The sequence below is a fragment of the Oratosquilla oratoria genome, chromosome 2 (genome assembly GCF_046742065.1).
Source record: "Oratosquilla oratoria isolate Oo_2021 chromosome 2, ASM4674206v1, whole genome shotgun sequence".
Taxonomy (NCBI): Eukaryota; Metazoa; Arthropoda; class Malacostraca; order Stomatopoda; family Squillidae; genus Oratosquilla; species Oratosquilla oratoria.
This window is the reverse complement of record NC_134778.1, coordinates 87332102-87343121: the sequence shown is the minus strand read 5'-3', so window position 1 is coordinate 87343121 and position 11020 is coordinate 87332102. Positions and strand designations below refer to the sequence as shown.

At 37.6% G+C, this 11020-nt stretch overlaps 1 non-coding gene across 1 annotated transcript; it reads left to right on the top strand.

Annotated features, from left to right (window-relative positions):
- The first annotated feature begins 523 nt into the window (after window positions 1-523).
- On the top strand, window positions 524-596 carry TRNAR-UCG (transfer RNA arginine (anticodon UCG)). Its single transcript has one exon. It is a non-coding gene; the product is annotated as a tRNA-Arg (tRNA).
- Window positions 597-11020: the final 10424 nt, after the last annotated feature.

Here is an 11020-nt window from a genome sequence, read left to right as displayed (position 1 = left end):
TCAGTAGAAGAGAGAAGGCTGATGTATTTTGTATATATGTGTATTTGTATGTAAATAGATATGTACATGAATATGTATATGCATACGTATATACATATATATGTATATATATGTGTATATATACATATATATATATATATATATATATGTATATATATTCCAGTACGTATATGTATCTTTATACATATTTGTATAAGTATGTATATATTTGTATATGTATATGTACATGTGTATAGTCAGTCGCGCAACACTTGTGTGTTTAAACTTTCATATATTAATATGAAAGACACGCATGAAGACACAAACACACACACGTATACACGTAGGTTTAAATATGAATAAAAGTAAAACCAAAGTAATGTTCAACACGAAAGTTCAAAATAAAGGGATTATAATCGATGGTGAGAGTCTTGAAGAAGTTGAAGAGTATAATTGTTTAGGCCAGATGGTGAAAGTGACGAAAGATCATGATAATGAAATAAAAAGGCGCATTACAATTGATTGGAAAGCTTTAAGTAAGAGTGACCGTGTGGCCTAATGGATAAGGCGTCGGACTTCGGATCCGAAGATTGCAGGTTTGAGTCCTGTCACGGTCGAAGTTCAGTTGTTTACACAAATCGGTGGCGCTGTTGGTAGAGTCCCAGACTGTCAGTTCGGCGATACTGGGTTCGAATCCTGCCCAGGACTGAAATTATGTCAGTATCGCTGCGCTTCGAGTCGTTACTCCAACTCTCGTGGGCGGGGAATTGGGAGTGTGTGTGCGTGTAAGTTCATAGTATTACTCATAAATCGGTTATACGAGCTCTGAGCTCTCTTCCTGGAGGGAAATAGCTGTCGATCACGGGTCCAACACATGATTCAAAGACCAAGGTGAAACACACACACACACACACACACACACACACACATATATATATATATATATATATATATACATATATATATATATATATATATATATATATATATATATATTACAATAGTAGGGTAGCAGGTCCTCTCCTGAGTGACTGTCCGATTTCCCGTCTCTCCTAGTGACTGTCCGATTTCCCGTCTCTCCTAATGTTCCATATGTTCTTTGTATATATTGTCACCTTTACTATTTGTATTCAATTTGTACTGAAGATGCCTAAAGTTAGGCGAAAGCTCTACTAGTAAAATTAAGAAGTTAGTATTGTCTTTACATTCATTCCAAATGAAGTTTGGACACATAATAAGACAACTCAACGATATTCAACGTTCAAGTATTAGAAAAGTTGAACATGTCAGCAAGAAACTCGTGAATGCAGAAGCTGCTGCAAAGTTTAATCATATCTGCCTGAAAGAGGACCTGCTACCCTACTATTGTAATATCAAAATTCACGATGAAGTAGCCCAAAATGACCCCGAGACCAGACAGTATCGCAAGAAGCTGGTCGATTTGATTGATTTATGAAATTTTTGGCTCGAAGGCCAAGCAAGAAGCTGGTCGAGAGGCAACTCCAAAATAAGCAAGAAGAAGTCAAGAAATTGCAAGCCTCCTTAAATCAACAATGGCTTTTTTGGACCTCATTAGTGATTCCCCAAGACCTCCGCTTTCGCGTCGAGGCCCTCCTTCAAGAGGAACTAGACCACCACACTAGAATTACAACCAACCGGACCCAACACAAACTCGTGAGACTCAACGGTGGTCACCTTAGGATCCCCATCGCTACCCCTGGGTTCGTCAACCTTACGAAGAAAACCCTTTCCGAAGACCAAAAGGAACTTTTAAATTTTGGTATTAACTGTCATGTTCTTTCTAGCCCTCGCCCATTCCAAAAGCGGATAGAGCTTGAAACCCTCATGTCGGACCTTCACCGTTGACCCAGTGGGCGGAACATCAGATCCTGTCTTCTGAGTGACTGTCCGATTTCCCCTCTCTCCTAGTGACTGTTGATTTCCCGTCTCTCCTAGTGACTGTCCGATTTCCCATCTCTCCTAGTGACTGTGTTATTTCCCGTCTCTCCTAATGTTCCATATGTTCTATGTATATATTGTCACCTTTACTATTTGTATTCAATTTGTACTGAAGATGCCTAAAGTTAGGCGAAAGCTCTACTAGCAAAATTAAGAAGTTAGTATTGTCTTTACATTCATTCCAAATGAAGTTTGGACACAATAAGACAACTCAACGACATTCAACGTTCAAGTATTAGAAAAGTTTAACATGTCAGCAAGAAACTCGTGAATGCAGAATATATATATATATATATATATATATATATATATATATATATATACATATATATAATATATATATATATATATATATATATATATATATTCTGCATTCACGAGTTTCTTGCTGACATTATATATATATATATATATATATATATATATATATATATATATATATATATATATTTCATATTTTTTTGAGTGATGGTGGAGAAAGAAATGAGGAAATAGTAGTATTTATTGCTGACGTCATAACCTCACAGTGTCTTTATCAAAGCTTACAACCTTTGATCACAATCACACAAAATATACACACGCTGCCTTCATCTCAAGGGCGACCTGGGAGAACTTAATGCACAAGTTTTATTATTTTCTAAAGTTATAAGACTGGTAGGTTTTGCCAGGCATACGAAACCTTCTACATCATTTATGTTTTGATATTAATATAAGCAACTTCAACTGTTTTTCTCGATCTTTTTGTATAACCTTTAAGAACAACCACATTATTCCAGTCAAAGAGATGATCTTATTCTTCAATTTGCCTATCAATGGAATTAGTTGTCCAGTGTGCTTTTACATAATTTTTATGTTCAATTAACCTTTTTGTAAGTCCTCGACCAGATTCTCCATAGTATGCTGAAGGGCAACTTTTACACGGAATTTTATATACCATACCATTTCCATTCGTCAGCCACATATCTCATCCGTTTGCTGTTCCTACCCATAACTGGTATCAGAAATAGAATCAGAAAATTACATACCAATTATGGTATTTGAACCACCTAAGATTTGCGAATGACATTATTTTTATTTCAGAAAAAGCAGAAGGCTTCCAAGATATGCTGAGTGATCTAAACAAGGAAAGTCTCAAAGTAGGTTTAAATATGAATAAAAGTAAAACCAAAGTAATGTTCAACACGAAAGTTCAAAATAAAGAGATTATAATCGATGGTGAGACTCTTGAAGTTGAAGAGTATAATCATTTAGACCATATGGTGAAAGTGACGAAAGATCATGATAATGAAATAAAAAGACGCATTACAATTGGTTGGAAAGTGTTTGGTAAGTATAATAAAATCCTGAGAGGCTCTCTACCTCTATGTTTGAAACTTAATCGATGGGTGTGATACTTGGAAACTGACGAAGGAGATAGAAACAAAACTAAGGACTGCATAGAGGAGAATGGAGAGATCAATGATGGGAATAACGCTGAGAGACCGAAAGAGAGCAAGTTGGGTGAAAGAGCAGACTAGAGCGAGAGCTATTGTGGAAGCAGTACAAGAGAGGAAGTGGAATTGGGAGGGTAAGTTGGTGCGAACCAATGATGTGCGATGGAACAAGTGTGTTACTGAGTGGACGCCGCGAGATAGGAAGCATGGAAGTGGGAGACCAGACAGAAGGTGGAGAGACGAGATCGAGAAGTTTCCAGGAGTGACGTGGCAGAGGATGGCGCGGTCGTATGAATCATGGAATGCTAAGGAGGCCTTTGTTCAGCAATGAACACAGGATGTCTGGTTTGATTGATTGATTCATTCATTCATGTATATGTGTGCGTGTGTATACTGTATATATATATATATATATATATATATATATATATATATAAAGGACTATAACACAGGACGTGCGCACCTAGATTCCTGGCTCCGCCAGCGGAGGCCATTGCTTTCTTTGTAACCTAACACTTTATATTGGACAAATATATCAAAACTCGAAACCTAACATTGTATATAGAACAAATATATCAACTATTGACTTATTCAATGTAGTATAAGTTAATATAAACTTTTATGGTGAAATAAGAAACTATTTTTAAGGCACTGTTATGCTTTGAAATGCCAATTTTCCCCGGACTTAACATGTATTATTGTATAAGGTTAGTGGACAGTTATTTACATTAATCATTATTTACATTTGAGTTCATTGTCTTGAAAAGGAAGACCAATTTGGCTGCCTTCTCATTACCGAGGCGGTTCCTTAATTTTGTGCGTACAAGTCCATAGGAGGAGAAAACTCAGCTCCTGATGATGAGACTACTGCAGTTAGGAGTTGTCACTGATAACAGAATATCACTGTCTAAGATTGCTGTATGTGAATCCCACCACTCAATACCTGTCAGGGTCTTGGTCCCAGACTCAGTAAATTTCAACGCCTGGAAAGGTGATTTTGCCTGAAACTTCATAATGACAGGAACAAGTGTTGTATATTTCTCATTGGCATGCTCCATAGTAATATTCACCTCTTCTGCACTGAGCATTTTTCCTTGAAGTGCTGGATGAAGAATGTTGGCAAGTATGTGAGCTTTGGTGATAAACTGTTCATGCCTTTTTTCACCAGTTTTTCAGCTTGTTTATTGTTTGTGAAATGGCCAAGTAATTTCTTCCAAACATCTACCGCTTGAGCAGTAGTGCACTTGTCACTCTGTACCTCACCTAGAGCCTTTGCTATTGGCTGCAATCGATCCAGTAATTCCTCAGCCGAACGTTTTAGGCCTAAATTTGATACTTTGTTTCTTACTTCAGTATCAATAGCTTCCCTGTTGACTTCACAGATCTTCATTACAATTGGCCAGTTATTTATAGAGGCCTTGAGACAGTCTGACATTATCTTCCATCTTGTGTCCTGGGGCATAACTAGTCACTGACCACCTTCCTCCTGATACTTTGAAACAGCATGATGATTATTTCTAAAATATTTAACTACATAGACCACATGTTGTTTTACATTATCAATCTCAAGGTCATGAGCCAGTAGATTTAGTAGGTGTGCTACACATCCGTATGTGAGGACGGTATGCTCAGGTTCACTCGATTCCTCCAAGACTTTTCTCATCTTGGTGACATTTGCTGCATTGTCTGCCACAACACTTCCAATGTGACCACCAAAATCTTGTTCAGCCTTCTTGATCGAATTTTGTACAAGTTGTAGAAGATATTCAGCAGTGTGAGGTTTCCCTGATGTGTCTATTGTGTCAACTAAATAAATCTGACCAGTGGATGATGTTAGAGTGACACATATTATGGGCTCATCATGGATGTTAGACCACCCATCAATTGAAAGACATACAGTTTCATTATTCGGGTCTTCTGCACAGTTTTTATACTCCTTTTCATACACGAGATCCAAGTACTTATCAGCAATATTTTTTCTGGATGGAGGAATATAACCTGGCCTCAGGTTCTGAACCATCTTGAGAAACTGAGGATGCTGAACAAGGCGAAATGGTGAATTTGTAGCAAATATAATTCTTGCAACTTCTTTGTCAAGATTTTCCTTTTGAGAGGCTGAAGTTTTCTTTATGATAAATCTGTTCAGAGATGTTAGAAAAAGTGGCGCCTGTGGAGGAGTCTGATAGTGACCTTTTTTATGGTGGAGTCAGGTTTGCAGATGATTCAAGTGGAGCCGATGATGAAGGGATTGAAGCTGTTCATACAGACCCTGAAATGGAAACAGAAAATGTTAGCATATTGCATAATTTATAGATGAATAAATAAATGAATGAATACAGTGTGATTTAGGCTACTTTTGAGTACAGTAGTTATTATTTTAGATAATAATATTCACACAAGCCACTAAATTATTTGGAAATTATTACCAGGGTATGAAATAGGTGGGCTTGGAATTCAGCCCACACAGGATTCAGTCCACTTTTAAATTCACTAAAAATAATGTGTTAGTTGGGTTAGGTTAGGCTAAATCCCTTTGGGCTGAATCCCATGTGAGCTGAATTCCAATCAAACCTATGAAATATATTACACAATGTTGAATTAAATGAATAACAATCATCTAGGCCCTAAAGTTGAGTGGATACAGTATATTATAATGATATAGTCATCACCCAAATTTAGAAGTAATGGAGTTGAAGTATCATCTCTTTAGGCCTTCACATTTTCATTGCACATGCTCTCCATTGTTCACCAAATTTATATAGTTGCGTATGAAAAGGGAGAAATGCACACAATATAAGTAAAATTATTTACCTGGGTCATCAATTTCTTCTTCTGTATGCTGTGGCTGACATTGGCATTTATCTCTGTGAGATTTTAATCTTGACACAATGCCCTGTAGTTCCTGGCTGCAGTGTTTGCACTAAGCTCAGTACCCTTTGCCAGAAGTTGTTGGTAGTTTTTCAAAATAATTTAAAATCTGTAATATATATATATATATATATATATAATATATATATATATATATATATATATATATATATATATATTTAAATCAAATCTGATTTGAATAAAAAAAATCGATTTTTTTTTTTATATCTTTTAAAAAGATTAAAAAAAATCGCCAAACCTGGTGTCCACTAACCTCATACAATAATACATGTTAAATCCTGCTAAAATTGGCATTTCAAAGCATAACAGTGCCTTAAAAATAGTTTTTTATTTCACTATAAAATTTTATATTAACTTATACTGCATTGAATAAGTCAATAGTTGATATATTTGTCCTATATACAATGTTAGGCTTCTAGTTTTTATATTGTCCAATATAGAATGTTAGGTTACAAAGAAAGCAATGGCCTCCGCTAGCGGAGCCTGGAATCTGGGTGCGCACGTCCTGTGTAATAGTAGTCCTTGATATATATATATATATATATATATATATATATATATGTATTTATATAAATATATATATATATAATATACAGGGTGTTCAAAAAATTATAAAAAAAAATCACTTATAATTTTGCCATTTCCCGTTCAAATGAATTAAAATATTATCAGTAAGCGTAGAAACAGATCAAAATTTTATGTCTAATATTTGATGTGTTTATCTTTACAGGTATAGAAATGCCATTCACTGGAAGAGAAAAAATGTTTTGTGTATTGGAGTATGCTCGAATAGTCAAACAAAAATGTGCAGCGTGCGTTTGTGAGTTTTCTAAACCGTCACCAACGGCAATACAGATTTGGACATGACACAAAAAAAAAAAAAAATCAAAGAGAAGGGCTGTCTGTGCAGGGCAGAAGGTTATGGACGACCAGTAACATTAGAGGAGACGGTCGAGCACGTTCGCCAAAAACTCTTGCAAAGCCCCAACAAATCCATAAGAAGAGCAAGTCTAGAAACCCAGATTCCTCCAACGACAGTTTGGCGCGTCCTGAGGAAACACTTGGTGATGAAACCCTACAAGCTGCATTTTGTTCAGACCATAACGGCAGATGACAAGCGAAAACACAAACAATTCCTGGTTGATATGCAAGAAAAATTTGAAGGAGACAAGTTCATAGAACGTCTTGTTTTCAGTGATGAGGCGACATTTCGTACTAATGGAAAAGTCAATAAGTATAATGTCCGTTTTTGGGGAGAACATCCTCATGTCACAGTTGTGTACGAGAGGGACTCACCAAAAGTGAATGTGTTCTGCGCCATCTCCAAGAAGTATGTTCATGGCCCGTTTTTCTTTGAGGGAAATGTGACCGGCGATGTTTATCTGAAAATGCTTCAGAACTGGCTTATGGATGAACTCACTGTAAATGAATATGAAGACTTCATTTTTCAACAGGACGGGGCTCCACCTCACTGGAAGCTCACTGTGCGGGCTTACCTCAATGACAGTCTACGAGAGATGGATCGGGCGTGCTGGTGATAAAGAGAAAGTGTTCTTCAAATGGCCGCGACGTTCACCTAACCTAACACATTGCGATTTTTTTCTCTGGAGATATGTGAAAGGATTGGTCTATGTCCCTGCTCTTTCTGGAAACCTAGAGGAACTGAGGCAAAGAATCACTACAGCATTGGAGACTGCTACCCAAGACAGGCAACAGTGTCCTTTGGGAGGAACTGGACTACCGACTTGACGTGTGCAGTTTCTCAGGCGGTGCGCATTTTGAACAATTGTAAAATCGTTCATAGAATCCACACACCTTTGATTTTCTAATTCAAATTTGGAGAAATAAATTTATTGTTGTTCAACATTAAGCCTATTTAGTTTCATTTGCCTTGCATATGTAGTTTCTATGATATTTACATCTCGAATGATATCTTTTTAAACACCTTGTATACACACACACACACTTTCGTCGAATGGACGGAGAGAATTAGTGTACCGAAGAAAAAGGAAAATCTACGTGGATCTCAACGTCCAGGAAGTGCCTTATTGTATTTATAGGGAAGGGGAGTGCTCGTGTTGTAGTAGGGGAGTGATAGGGAAGGAGAAGGGGATTATTGAGGGAAATGGAAGGAAATGAGGAAGAGAGGGACATGGTCCAGGAGGCCAGGCGTCTTGTAAACAAGAGGCGGACCGACAATAATGATTTTGGTGACGACGGGATCAACAAAAATGTAAAGATTAGAAGTATAGATAACAGCAGCACAGTGGAAGGTGATGATAGTAGTTTCCAGGGATTTAAAGAGGGTGGGGGGGGATACCAACCTCCCCCGATTGGCAAGACTAGAGGAGAAACTTGATAAGATGGCCGAACATTGGGAAAACAGGTTCGGTTACGTAGCCAAAATTGCGCAGAGTTGAAAAATTGGAAGAACTAGAGAAGGCGAACAAAAATTTAACTAATGAAATAGAAGAATTAAAAAGACCGTTAAAAGTAGTAAAAGAGGAGAATGAAGAATTAAAGAGGAATAATAAAGACAACAAAGAGGCCATAGCAGAGGAAGCACAGGGCTGGAAAAAAATCCAGGAAAACAGTAAAGTTGCATTTACTGACATAATTAAACAGCAAATGAAAGAACAAACTGAAGACTCAGTTATCAAAGTGGTGAGACAGAAGGAGAATATAGTAAGAGACTTAGCAGATAAAAAGAAATGTATGATTATATTAGGAATGGAAGAGAAACATAACCTAGATAGAACTTCAAGAATCAATGAGGAAAAAGAAAAAGCAGTTTACTAGAATTAGTTCAGGAAGATGAACCTGAAATCATGAAACAAATTGAAGAGATGTATAAACTTGGAAAGTATAATACAGATAAGACCAGACCAATTAAGATTAAATTCAGGTCACAAACGACGGCAGAGAATATCTTAACAAAATCAGGGAAACTAGCAACAAGTGAACAATATAAAAAGGTATGGATAAAAAGAGAAATGAATAAAGAGGAAAGAGAGGAGGAAAAAATGAAAAGACATGCAGCTAAGGAAAAAAACGAGATGAGAACAGAGTCAGAAAAAGATAAATTCTATTGGAGAGTAGTGAATATGAAAGTAAGGAAATACAACATACTGGAGAAAAACAAAAGGGAAACAGAAAATACAATGGAAGTGGCAGAAAACTAAGAGTGTCTTACACAAATATAGATGGATTAATAACAGGATTGAATGAGCTGAATGATTATCTGAAGGAAAAAGAACCGGACATAATGGGAATTGTAGAAACAAAATTAAAAGGTCCACTACCACCCAACAGTGTAGGACATAATGCATATAATTATTGGATTAGAAACAGAGATACAAAACAAGGGGGTGGAGTTATGTTCCTGACTAAGAAGGATATAAACATGAGAAGTGTCACATATGGAAAGAATACAGTAGAGATGATTATGATCGAAGTGGAAGACAGAGATAAGAAGAGCAGAAAGTTTGTGATCAATTATGTGCCTCCAAAAACAGCCTCGTGGGAAGAGAGTGAACATAAAAGTATGTTAGAGGACACAAAGATAACATTAAATAAGATAATGGAAGATGGAGGAAGAATAGTTATGATGGGCGACTTTAATTGCAAAGAAGTCTGCTGGGAAGAGATGACAGTAAAGGGTGGAGATGGCTCATGGGGAAATGTTCTACTCGAGATGATTATTGAACATACAATGACACAGTGGATACAGGAGAACACTAGGTATAGAAATGAAGAACCATCGAGACTAGACTTAATAATCACATCTGAACCTAGAATAGTGGAAAAGATTGAATACAAAACACCAATAAGTAAAAGTGACCACATATTGATTGAACTGGAACTACCAGGGGTGATCAGAAAGTAATGACAGTCGGACTCGTAGCTGAGAGACTATAAGTGTTGGAGGGGGGGAGCAAGGGGCAGCAAGTGTTGCCTGTTGTTACGTGTTTGAGCTTGTCGCTGTTTGTCTAGCTTACATTTTATCGTTGCGCTGTGCGATTGCGTCATTGTTGGTTTGCCTCTCTAACCGGAAACATGGATTTTTCGAAAGAAGGCTGCAGATTCTACACCTTCACAAGGTGGAAACTCGGGAAAAAAAGCAACGGAGATCAGAGAGGAATTGTTGCATGTTTTTCCCGAGTCTACTCCATCACTGAAAACTGTTTCCCGCTGGATTCGAGCTTTCGCAGCCGGAAAATTGCAGCTAGAAGATGATCATCGTCCTGGCCTCCCTCGGACATCCGTGACCGAAGCAACGACGGTCCGTGCGCGGGCCATCATTGACGAAGATCCAACTGTTACTCTTCGATTCTTATCCTTAGAGCTCGGTGTCAGTTATGGGAGCGCACATGACATCGTGCACTAACACTTAGGGCTGAGGAAGAAGTGTGCTCGATGGATACCTCATTTGCTTACGGAAGAGCAGAAGGGCGAACGGGTGCGGATTTGTCGTCTATGGCTGGCTGAATTCGAGCCAAATGGTCCGAAACGGTTCTCAGATGTAGCTACCGGAGATGAGTGTTGGATTTCTTTCTTCACCACCAGAGACAAGCAGTCTAACATGGTGTGGTTGAGTGATGAAGAACCTCGACCTCAGATTCTGAAGGAAGGATTTCGAAGCAGGAAGCGCCTTTTCACCATCTTCTTCAATTCACAAGGACCAATGTGTGTGGATGTAATGCCTCAACAGTGTACTATCACAGCCCAGTATTACACTGATCACGTCCTTCCTCGAGTCC